Here is a 13,489-nt window from a genome sequence, read left to right as displayed (position 1 = left end):
ATTTTAGGGACACCTCTAGCCCAGAGGTGCCGGAAGTACTTTCAAGAGGGAGGCCAGTGGTCACAAGATTTGTCCCAAACCAGTTTTTTTTTTTTTTTAATTCTTTTTTTTTTTTTTTTTGGCTGCGTTGGGTTTTCATTGCTGCGTGCGGGCTTTCTCTAGTTGCAGACAGCAGGAGCTACCGTGCATTGCAGTGAGCATGCTTCTCAGTGTGGTGGTTTCTCTTGTTGCAGAGCACAGTCTCTAGGCACGCAGGTTTCGGTAGTTGTGGCTCGTGGGCTCTAGAGCGCAGGCTCAGTAGTTGTGGCACACGGGCTTAGCTGCTCCGTGGCATGTGGGATCTTCCTAGACCAGGGCTCAAACCCGTGTCTCCTGCACTGGCAGGAGGATTCTCAACCACTGCACCCCAGGGAAGTGCCCAAACCAGTTCTTGAGCATCTATGCATCTCGGTCAATCCACACTTGACGCCAGGTCACATTTCACTGACCTCCCCTCAGCTCCAGTCCATCCAAGTTTATCCCCAATACAGGCTCCTCTGGCTTCAGTTCCCAGGTATATCTCCTTTCTGATAAACAGTTGGGCAGACTGCTCTCTCCAAGCCTCCCTACTCAACTTGGCTCTATGGTATTTAATAAACAACTGCTAAACAAAGGAATGAATAGAATATACAAGCAGACAGTGGTGGGCAAGCCAGTAAAAGCAAGATACCAGACAGAGATACTTCCCAAATCTAACGAAGTGTGAACAACAAAAATAACCAAAACTTTTACCATTTCAATTTTTCTTCTGTATTGAAAACAAAAGCAGGGCAGAAGCAAGAAGAACTACAGTCCTGCAGCCTGTGGAACAAAAACCACATTCACAGAAAGATAGACAAGATGAAAAGGCAGAGAGGGCTATGTACCAGATGAAGGAACAAGATAAAACCCCAGAAAAACAACTAAATGAAGTGCAGATAGGCAACCTTCCAGAAAAAGAATTCACAATAATGATAGTGAAGATGATCCAGGACCTCGGAAAAAGAATGGAGGCAAAGATGGAGAAGATGTAAGAAATGCTTAACAAAGACCTAGAAGAATTAAAGAACAAACAAACAGAGATGAACAATACAATAACTGAAATGAAAACTACACTAGAAGGAATCAATAGCAGAATAACTGAGGCAGAAGAACGGATAAGTGACCGGGAAGACAGAATGGTGGAATTCACTGCCATGGAACAGAATAAAGAAAAAAAGAATGAAAAGAAATGAAGACAGCCTAAGAGACCTCTGGGACAACATTAAACGCAACACAATTCGCATTATAGGGGTCCCAGAAGAAGAAGAGAGAGAGAAAGGACCAGAGAAAATATTTGAAGAGATTATAGTTGAAAACTTCCCTAACATGGGAAAGGAAATAGCCACTCAAGTCCAGGAAGCACAGCGAGTCCCATACAGGATAAACTCAAGGAGAAACATGCCAAGACACACAGTAATCAAACTGGCAAAAATTAAAGACAAAGAAAAATTACTGAAAGCAGCAAGGGAAAAATGACAAATAACATACAAGGGAACTCCCATAAGGTTAACAGCTGATTTCTCAACAGAAACTCTACAAGCCAGAGGGGAGTGGCATGATATACTTAAAGTGATGAAAGGCAAGAACCTACAACCAAAATTACTCTACCCAGCAAGGATCTCATTCAGATTCGATGGAGAAATCAAAAGCTTTACAGACAAGCAAAAGCTAAGAGAATTCAGCACCACCAAACCAGCTCTCAACAAATGCTAAAGGAACTTCTCTAAGCGGGAAACACAAGAGAAGAAAAGGACCTACAAAAACAAACCCAAAACAATTAAGAAAATGGTCACAGGAACATACATATCGATAATTACCTTAAACGTGAATGGATTAAATGCTCCAACCAAAAGACAGGCTTGCTGAATGGATAAAAAAACAAGATCCATATATATGCTGTCTACAAGAGACCCACTTCAGACCTAGGGACACATACAGACTGAAAGTGATAGGATGGAAAAAGATATTCCATGCTAATGGAAATAAAAAGAAAGCTGGAGTAGCTATACTCGAATCAGATAAAATAGACCTTAAAATAAGGAATGTTACAAGAGACAAGGAAGGACACTACAATCCAAGAAGAAGATATAAAAATTATAAATATATATGGGGGCTTCCCTGGTGGCACAGTGGTTGGGAGTCTGCCTGCCGATGCGGGGGACACGGGTTTGTGCCCCGGACCGGGTGTATCCCGCATGCCGCAGAGCGGCTGGGCCCTGAGCCATGGCTGCTGGGCCTGCGCATCTGGGGCCTGTGCTCCGCAGTGGGAGAGGTCGCAGCAGTGGGAGGCCCACGTACCGCAAATAAATAAATAAATATATATATATATATACACACACACACACACACACACACACACACACACACACACACACACACACCCAACACAGGAGCACCTCAATACATAAGGCCACTGCTAACAGCTATAAAAGAGGAAATCGACAGTAACACAATAATAGTGGGGGACTTTAACATCTCACTTACACCAATGGACAGATCATCCAAAATGAAAATAAATAAGGAAATAGAGGCTTTAAATGACACAATAGACCAAACAGATTTAATTGATATCTATAGGACATTCCATCCAAAAACAGCAGATTACACTTTCTTCTCAAGTGCACATGGAACATTCTCCAGGACAGATCACATCTTGGGTCACAAATCAAGTCTCAGTAAATTTAAGAAAATTGAAATCATATCAAGCATCTTTTCTGACCACAACACTTTGAGATTAGAAATGAATTACAGGGGAAAAAACGTAAAAAACACAAACACATGGAGGCTAAACAGTATGTTACTAAATAACCTAGAGATCACTGAAGAAATCAAAGAGGAAATCAAAAAATACCTAGAGACAAATGACAATGAAAACACGACGATCCAAAACCTATGGGATGCAGCAAAAGCAGTTCTAAGAGGGAAGTTTATAGCTATACAAGCCTACCTCAAGAAACAAGAGAAGGGCTTCCCTAGTGGCGCAGTGGTTGAGAGTCCACATGCCGATGCAGGGGACGCAGGTTTGTGTCCAGGTCCGGGAAGATCCCACATGCCGCGGAGCGGCTGGGCCCGTGAGCCATGGCCGCTGAGCCTGCGCGTCCGGAGCTCCGCAACAGGAGAGGCCACAGCAGTGAGAGGCCCATGTACCGCAAAACAAACAAACAAAAGAAACAAGAGAAATCTCAAGTAAACAATCTAACCTTACACCTACAGGAACTAGAGAAAGAAGAACAAAACCCAAAGTTAGCAGAAGGAAAGAAATCATAAAGATCAGAGCAGAAATAAATGAAACAGAAACAAAGAAAACGATAGCAAAGATCAATAAAACTAAAAGCTCGTACTTTGAGAAGATAAACAAAATTGATAAACCATTAGCCAGACTCATCAAGAAAAAGAGGGAGAGGACTCAAATCAATAAAATTAGATATGAAAAGGGAGAAGTTACAACAGACACCGCAGAAATACAAAGCATCCTAAGAGACTACTACAAGCAACTCTATGCCAATAAAATGGACAACCTGGAAGAAATGGACAAATTCTTAGAAAGGTATAACCTTCCAAGACTGAACCAGGAAGAAATAGAAAATATGAACAGACCTATCACAAGTAATGAAATTGAAACTGTGATTAAAAATCTTCCAACAAACAAAAGTCCAGGACCAGATGGCTTCACAGGTGAATTCCATCAAACATTTAGAGAAAAGCTAGCACCCATCCTTCTCAAACTCTTCCAAAAAATTGCAGAGGAAGGAACACTCCCAAACTCATTCTATGAGGCCACCATCACCCTGATACCAAAACCAGACAAAGATACTACAAAAAGAGAAAATTACAGACCAATATCACTGATGAACATAGATGCAAAAATCCTCAACACAATACTAGCAAACAGAATCCAACAACAAATTAAAAGGATCATACACCATGATCAAGTGGGATTTATTCCAGGGATGCAAGGATTCTTCAATATACGCAAATCAATCAATGTAATACACCATATTAACAAACTGAAGAAGAAAAATCGTATGATCATCTCAAGAGATGCAGAAAAAGCTTTTGACAAAATTCAACGCCCATTTATCATAAAAACTCTCCAGAAAGTGGGCATAGAGGGAACCTACCTCAACATAATAAAGGCCATATACGACAAACCCACAGCAAACATCATTCTCAATGGTGAAAAACTGAAAGCATTTCCTCTATGATCAGGAACAAGACAAGGATGTCCACTCTCACCACTATTATTCAACATAGTTTTGGAAGTCCTAGCCAAGGCAATCAGAGAAGAAAAGAAAAGAAAAGTAATACAAATTGGAAAAGAAGTAAAACTGTCACTGTTTGCAGATGACATGATACTATAGAGAATCCTAAAAATGCCACCAGAAAACTACTAGAGCTAATCAATGAATTTGGTAAAGTTGCAGGATACAATATTAATGCACAGAAATCTCTTGCATTCCTATACACTAATGATGAAAAATCTGAAAGAGAAATTATGGAAACACTCCCATTTACCACTGCAACAAAAAGAATAAAATACCTAGGAATAAACCTACCTAGGGAAACAAAAGACCTGTACGCAGAAAACTATAAGACACTGATGAGAAAAATAAAGATGATACAAACAGATGGAGATATATACCATGTTCTTGGATTGGAAGAATCAACATTGTGAAAATGACTATACTACCCAAAGCAATCTACAGATTCAGTGCAATCCCTATCAAATTACCAATGGCATTTTTTACGGAACTACAACAAATCATCTCAAAATCCGTATGGAGACACAAAAGACCCCAAATAGCCAAAGCAGTCTTGAGGGAAAAAAAACGGAGCTGGAGGAATCAGACTCCCTGACTTCAGACTATACTACAAAGCTACAATAATCAAGACAATATAGTACTGGCACAAAAACAGAAACATAGATCAATGGAACAAGGTAGAAAGCCCAGAGATAAACCCACACACCTATCGTCAACTAATCTATGACAAAGGAGGCAAAGATATACAATGGAGAAAAGACAGTCTCTTCAGTAAGTGGTGCTGGGAAAACTGGACTGCTACATGTAAAAGAATGAAATTAGAACACTCCCTAACACCATATACAAAAATAAACTCAAAATGGATTCGAGACCTAAATGTAAGACCAGACACTATAAAACTTTTAGAGGAAAACATAGGAAGAACACTCTTTGACATAAATCACAGCAAGATTTTTTTGATTCACCTCCTAGAGTAACGGAAATAAAAACAAAAATAAACAAATGGGACCTAATGAAAGTTCAAAGCTTTTGCACAGCAAAGGAAACCATAAACAAGACGAAAAGACAACCCTGAGAATGGGAGAAAATATTTGCAAATGAATCAACAGACAAAGGATTCATCTCCAAAATATATAAACAGCTCATGCAGCTCAATATTAAAGAAATAAACAACCCAATCAGAAAATGGGCAGACCTAAACAGACACTTCTCCAAAGAAGACATACAGATGGCCAAGAAGCACATGAAAAGCTGCTCAACATCACTAATTATTAGAGAAATGCAAATCAAAACTACAATGAGGTATCACCTTACACCAGTTAGAATGGGCATCATCAGGAAATCTACAAACACAAATGCTGGAGAGGGTGTGGAGAAAAGGGAACCTTCTTGCACTGTTGGTGGGAATGTAAATTGATACAGCCACTATGGAGAACAGTATGGAGGTTCCTTAAAAAACTAAAAATAGAATTACCATATGATCCAGCAATCCCACTACTGGGCATATACCCAGAGAAAACCATAATTCAAAAAGACACATGCACCCCAATGTTCATTTCAGCACTATTTACAATAGCCAGGTCATGGAAGCAACCTAAATGCCCATCAACCGGCAAATGGATAAAGAAGTTGTGGTATATGTATACAATGGAATATTACTCGGCCATAAAAAGGAATGAAATTGAGTCATTTGTTGAAACGTGGATGGATCTAGAGACTGTCATAAGGACTGAAGTAAGTCAGAAAGAGAAAATCAAATATCGTATATTAATGCATGTATGTGGAACCTAGAAAAATGGTACAGATGAACTAGTTTGCAGGGCAGAAGTTGAGACACAGATGTAGAGAACAAACGTATGGACACTAAGCGGGGAAAGTCACAGTGGGGTGGGGATGGTGGTGTGCTGAATTGGGTGATTGGGATTGACATGTATACACTGATGTGTATAAAACTGATGACTAATAAGAAACTGCAATATAAAAAAAACAAAAAAACCAACTAATATTAAACTTTCTTTGGGCTATTTGTAGGGAAATATGTTAATATAAATGTTTACATGAAATTTCATGACATGAAATTTCTAAAAATCTTGTATGTTCTGGTATAATGTTGTAAGTCATGACTCTAGTTATTACTTTATAATGTATATCTCAGACAAAAAAAAAAGAAAAAGAAAAAAAGAAACACCTTAGTAACAACAAGGACACCCATCCCTGAGCTCCTTGGAGATATATCTGATTCTAGGGCTGGGACAGAAAATACACATGATAAGCCTTGAAGCATCTTGTAGTGCCAGAAAGTAAGGATGTGCTCAAAAACACAAAAGGATGGGGCACATCAAAGGGACATGGGAGGGCTTCCCTGGTGGTGCAGTGGTTGAGAGTCCGCCTGCCGATGCAGGGGACATGAGTTCGTGCCCCGGTCCGGGAAGATCCCACATGCTGCGGAGCGGCTGGGCCCGTGAGCCATGGCCGCTAAGCCTGTGCATCCAGAGCCTGTGCTCCGTAACGGGAAAGGCCACAACAGTGAGAGGCCCACGTACTGCCAAAAAAAAAAAAAAAAAAAAAGGGACATGGGAGCCAACCTGAAGGAGCTTCCAATGGCCACAGCTTGAACAATTTGAGCAACAAAAGAAATAACATGGTAACAGATAACGCGTAAAACATACGTGGATCCAGACTTAATAAATGATTGAATAAATAAGTAAATGGGGAGAAGAATCAAATCTTCCTTACAGAAGAATTCCAAAAAATACTGAGTAGATATTCACCACTCCAGGAGGAGGCCCCGTGAATGCAGACTGGACTCAGTAACTCCCTTCCAAAGAATAAGGTATAGAAAAGGGAAAAACAGTAAAACTCTTTATTGGAGAAACCTGGCAAACAAGGCTCACATCCCCAGTGGTGCTGTATGGATATCATGTGCCTCAATCCAGTGTGACGAGGGGAGCCCTTCCCCTTTCTGGTACTCTTCGCTCAAACGCATAACTCCAGCCTAGTCAAGAAAACAGCAGGAAAACCTAAATGCAAGGACATTCTGCAAAACCCCCAACCAGTACTCCTCAAGACTCTCAAGGTCATGGGAAACAAGGAAAGTCTGAGAAACTCCCACAGAGAGAAGAGACTAATGAGCCATGATGACTAAATGCAACCAGGTGTCCTGGGCGGGATTCTGGAACAGAAAAAGGACACTAATAGAAAAACTAGGGAACTCCAAGTGAAGTCTGAAGTTTAGTTAATAGTGATATGCCACTAGTTAGTTTTGACCAACGTACCCAGTAATATAAGATGTTAACATTAAGGGAAACAGGTGAGAGGCACACAGGAACCCTCTGCACTATTTTTGCAACTTTTCTTCAATCTAAAATTATCTCAAAATTTATTTAAAAAACATTAAATTTGGCAATTTAGCAACACGCAATATTTTCCTCATAGTTTTAAACAGGAATCTGGGAGACGGTAGTTTCTTTTTTTCCTACTTAGCCAACAGGAAGCAAATGGGAAATATAATACGACTCCAATATTATGAAAGTGGGATGGGAACTGTTGCCATTTAACAGAACCTACCAAGCAGGAAAGCGATTCCCACCTTACAAATAAAACAGGCAGAGTGTAACTCATCATCTCTTATCAACATATAGTCCTTGGTAAACCAATGATTTCTTTTCCTTCTAAAGTTGAGTCAAAACTCTTAGTAAGACAAATCGTTTCCCAAAAGAGTCCCAACTTACTTACGTATCAATATGTATATGTGACTGATATTTTTCCACCGTTTTCCTTTGCATAAGGCAGAAATACAGGTACAAAACCACAAATGCATTATTCCAAAATTTCTCCCAAAAATGTCTGTGGCCATTCTCACACAACCCAAATGGAAGTATGTTGGAGAGTAAACTGGAGTTAAAACTGACAGCAATCTTAACTGATTATAGCTAAAATATCTTAATCTTGCAAATGGTCATCTGGACACATGGTTAAAGCCCCTCCCCCCCCAACCCAGGGCCCAGAAGGAGACTGTGTAAGGGAGCAGGTTCCAAATTGACCTGCATTAGCTTCACGGTAAACTGATCACTGTTTATGTTCTGTTTTCTCCTCTATAATGACTAAACTTGGACACTGCTTGCACGTAGTAGGGACTCAGTGCATGTTTTTAAAATTGAATTAAGCCTACATATCTGGACATATTGTTCACATGGAATAATTCTTACCTATTGCTGTTAACTGACAAGGTATTTCACCAACCCCTAATACTGTTATTCACCCCCAACCGCTACCCTGGACACACACACCTCAAGTATTCCTTTCATTTAATGATCAGAATGTAAACACTCAAGAAAAATATCAAGAGTGAACAAAAATTAATCGTTTTAAATATGTTTTCACTATTTCAACCTTCTCCGCAAATATTCTCTCTTTAAATTCAAAAAGGATATTATTCCGAGACCACTTCCCCACCAAACTGGCATGAACCCTGCTGAGAAGCCTCACGGATCACATCCTCTTTTCAAATCCCAAACAAAGCCCCAATGTTCCCTATACCAAGGGATGCCTTTATTAATATGCACGCAGTCCTTCATTGTTCCTCCCAGGAAAACCTATCACTACCCTTACAATGATTTTAAAACAAGATGTACTCATAATTTTGAAAGTGCTCTTTATACATCTAAAGCTAAAGGTACATCAAAAATTTTGAAACCAAATCTGAAACAAAGTTATTTTTGTCAGACGGGTATTTAAGGTCTACAAGGCTGCTAAGACCATGCAATGGTTCTAAGCTCTAGTACTACCATTAATAATTCTTTGTGGCATCCCAGAAAAAAACGAGTTATAATCTTGTGGAGATTGGAATATAACCTAAATTCCATCAATGATTACTTTCTAAAGAAAGTGTATACTAAAATGTGTCTAAAGACCAGTTAAGTGCCCTGGTTAAAAATAGCAGATTGTATATCAAGAGGCTGAGTGCCTTTGACTCATTAATTAATGGTGTGAATGAAAACTTCACCAACCTGTATGTAATAAACTTTTACCAAACAATAAGGTCTTTTTATGACTACAAGTTCATAAACATTGGGGAAAATAAAAATTTTAAGTAAGCCACCTAAGATAAATCATAAACCCTCTTGATTCTAATCAACAAATCACCCTCCGTCATCACAGAAATACTTCATAAAATGTACTACCCATTTTAAGATCCTGATTCATAATTTAACCTCTTCCTCCTAAGGTATTCTCTAAAGAACTAGTTTTCCTTCTTTTTTAATCTCCTTCAGTCCTATATCACACTGCTTTCATGGTCATGTTAGTAAAATGACTTTGAGTTACATCTGAATGCTAAATAAAATTATTCATTCTTCATTGTTTTCTTCCAATATTGGTTTCATTTCCATGCCTCCCACATTTTTCTATTTCTCTTATATGTATTTCTAATTTTTTTAATTCAACCTGAATGTGAATACTCTGCACGTGTCGATACTATTAAAACAAGAATAAAATCAATTACTGATACATTCAATTCCAAAACAAGTCAATAATGAGTGTGAAGTGCTATTTCTTCCTATGGGACTAAATGGAGCGATACTGCTGATAGTGGTAAGAACCAACTATTCAACTCAACAGCAGAGAACAGTGGCCAGCTGAAAGATTCACACGCTTGAAGATTACAGCTGGGATCCATTTCCCCACACTAAACACAATCCACGGCACCACCCATCATTGGCTAGACCAATGGTTCTCAACACGGGACAGGTGGCCATGTCTGAAGCGTTTACTCAGGGAAGGGGGGCAGGTGATTACTGGCATCTGGTGGGTAGAGACCAGGGATGCTGCTAAACATCCTACACAGGCACAGGACAGCCCCCACACAAAGAGTTATTCAGTCAAAAATGTCAGTGCATAGGCTGAGAATCCCTGACCTAGACATGTGTCCCAATTCTGAGTAAAAATTACAGAACAGCTGGACAGAGACACCGTGGTGCTGTGAAAGGACCGCAAGATCAGGAGACGGAGAGACCTAAAACTTACTGAGTACCTGCTACATACCAAGCCTTGCGTTAGGCACTTTACACATACCATCTCACTTAAACCTCTATCCCGTAGGGAAAAAGTGATCTATTCTCACTTTACAGATGAGAAGGTTGCACTCAGGGAGATTAAGGAACTTATTCAAGGTCACTCAGCTAGAAAGGGGAGGAATCATGATTCCAATTCAAACCAAGTTTGTTCCATTCCACAATACTACAAAGGCTAGAGGTTAAAAGACCTGGATTTGATTCAAAGAGTTACCAGTATGAATTCAAGCACATCACTTAACTTCCTAAACCTGCATTTAGAAAATAAGTCAATGGATAACACGTGAAAATACAAATGCTGTCGACTGCCACCATACAATCATGTTAAACATCTTACAATGAAAAACAAAGTGCTTCTTAGAATGGAGGTTCAAGATTACCATTTTTCCTTAAAAATAGAATTTATACAAGTGTGCAAAGTACCAAGTTATACAGAGTTTTTAAGAATCAGGGTAAATGTTCAGAAGACGTTGTGCCTTCCATAGCCACACAACAACTCTTAATACTAAGAAGAAATAAATTATCTAATATAAACACTATTTTAGTATGAACTTCCCAAATTTTTAATCAATCAGCCCCAAAATGCTCAAGACCATATCGGCAACTTTGGGCTCTCTCCACAAGTGGCAGCAAAGGTCACAAGCAGAACTAAGTAGGAAGAGCATGGATCACAAGTCCATTACTGCTGCTGCAGGAAACAACTCTGCCATTCTCTCCAGAAAGAGAGAATGTATTACATTGAAGTCAACACGTTATCATTCATATGACTGATGCAAAAAGTAATTCACTTCAACATAAGGTTATGATTTTTTTAAAAAATACCACCAGAATCCATTAGTCTTTGACAACTAAACTACTAGTAGGTCCACAAACATAACTTGAACTCTGGGATTAAGTTCAAGGACAATGTAAATCCAGTTTGTTCCTTCTGGAAATCACCACTACCAATGCTACTTCTAAAAGGAGGTTGCATATAACCATTTTTCCCCTTGAAACACTGGATCTCAAGGCATGACTTTGCTGTATTTTATGAAAGTATCTTTTCATATCATATTAATACACTGTAAATAAATTATAATTGCAAGTATTTCCCACTAATATTGTCCAAGTTTAAAAGCAATAGACACATCAAATGAACTAAAAGACCTGTTTGAAATAATTTCAAAAGAATCGTAAAAAGACTGGCTTTAAATAAATTAAAATTCTAAAAGTCTGTTTACCTGACACCGAAAATAAATAATAAATGTTCTGTTGGAACTGAAAGAATTGATAACATACTCTTGACTGTTCTCTATTTTAATCAATTTAATAAGTCACTTTACTAATTCTGAAGTACATCTTTCACCTTAAGCATTTTGACACTTTCACCAACTTTTTAAGTAAGGGTGGATTTTCTTTTTTTAATGCTTTTAATAGATCTGTCTCTCAAAATGCTGAATTAGATAAAAACTGATTGGAGAAACCTATTATCAATCTTCTCTTCATCATCAATAGATATCTGGGTAAGCCGTAGCTATATGTTGATGGGAAGGTGATAATCTTGAAGAATTTACATTAGATAATGACCTAAGTAAACTCCATTTATCTGACATCCTGTCAACTTTTTACTTTACAAGCTTGTTTTTCATCACAACAAATATTAATGTACAGGGAAATCGTACTGTTTATCTTTATGTTAATTCAGCCTCTTCATTTCTCCCAAAATAGCAGCATTCTCCTCAGGGCTCAGATTTTTTTACATTCCCAACCGAGGGAATATCGTTGCCAGTCTTTGAAAAGTACCATCGGCTGACAGCTCCTTGCGAAAGCGCAGCCCTCCTACCAGCGCATCACACACCCCCCTCCCCGACCAGGTCTTGGCGAACGCCTGCAGCGCCGAACACATCCCACCCGGGCTCGGCCGCGAGCAGCACGAGCGCGCAGAGCCGGCCTCCCGCGTCCGGGGACCGACCCCACTCCCCTTCTCCGGAGCCTCGGTGCCCCGACAGGCCGCGCACTGACACTCGGACCCCCGCCCCACTCCCGGCGCAGCCGCCCGCCCACGCTCCTGCCCACGCTCAGACCTAAGCGGGCCGCGCTCGGCCGCAGGCCCTGCCCGCTTCCCTGGCCTCCCGTGAGGGGTGGGGGGCCGCAGGGCGGAAGGGCCCGGGGCCTTGGCGAGGGTCCTCCAGTAGGAGACTGGGCGGAGAGGGAGCGGCGCTGGGGCGGAAGGGCCAGGGCCTGGGGGGCCAGGTCCTCCTGGAGCCGGGGTGGGGGTCCTCCGTGGGCCGTGGGAGATGGGGGCCATGGGGCGGAAGGGCACGGGGCTAGGGGTCGCGGGGGTTGGGGGAAGGGCCCGCGGCGGGGTCCTTCTGTGGGAGAAGGGGGTCTCGGGGGGCGGCTCACCCGCGGCGGCGTCCGGCTCTCCCGCGTCGCCGGCGGCGGGCGCCAGGGTGACGGCGCCGTCCCTCCACACGCGGATCTGCGCGGCCGAGCGCACCCGGCGGCGGGGCTGGCGGCGGCCGGCGTCCGCGGCGCGCAGGGAGCCGCAGCACTGGTAGCACACAGCCCACGCCTGCTCCTCGTTGATGGGCTGATTGTAGAGCCGCAGGATTTCCTCCAGGCTCAGCGCGTGCTGCGGGCCCGCGGCCGCCCCGGGGTCCGGAGGCCCCTCGCCGCCCTCCGGGCCGGCCGGCTGAGCCATCCCGTGGGTCGCGCCGCGCTCCGGGCGCCGCGTCTCCTCAGCTGCCGAGCATATTCTCCGCGCACCGCCGCCGCCGCCTCATCCCCGGAACCCCGCCCAGCGGGCCGCGCGCGCCGCCGCGGGGACGGGGGTGGACGGGGCGGAGACCAGGCCGGGTACGGGCCTTAGGCCGGGCCGGAGAACCGGACAGCGGAGGGTCAGGAACGAGGCGCGACGCTGCGTACCCTACAAGACCGCAGCCAGCCGGTAGCAGCGCAATGGCGTCCGCGGACCCGCCCTCCGAGCCCCGCCCCAGGGGCGCGCCCCGCCCAGAACCCCGCCCCCACTTAGAACCCCGCCTCCATGGTCTGCCTGGGTCCTCCCCGCCCCCTTGAGTCCCGCCTCTGTCCCGGGTTCTCCTGGCACACCGAGCC

At 42.4% G+C, this 13,489-nt stretch overlaps 1 protein-coding gene across 3 annotated transcripts in view; it reads right to left on the bottom strand.

Annotated features, from left to right (window-relative positions):
- SPIRE1 (spire type actin nucleation factor 1) overlaps positions 1-12,793 on the bottom strand; it is a 206,210-nt gene extending 193,417 nt beyond the window's left edge. For all 3 annotated transcript variants that reach the window (XM_082668138.1, XM_082668139.1, XM_082668140.1), the window contains exon 1: positions 12,779-12,793. The gene's annotated coding sequence lies outside the window, so the exon portion shown is untranslated. The remainder of the gene's footprint in view (positions 1-12,778) is intronic.
- Between the last annotated feature and the right edge of the window lie 696 nt (positions 12,794-13,489).

The sequence above is a fragment of the Grampus griseus genome, assembly GCF_964374135.1.
Source record: "Grampus griseus genome assembly, chromosome: 12".
In the NCBI taxonomy this organism is placed as follows: domain Eukaryota; kingdom Metazoa; phylum Chordata; class Mammalia; order Artiodactyla; family Delphinidae; genus Grampus; species Grampus griseus.
The sequence above is the reverse complement of the archived record's forward strand: the minus strand, read 5'-3'. Positions and strand labels throughout refer to the sequence as shown.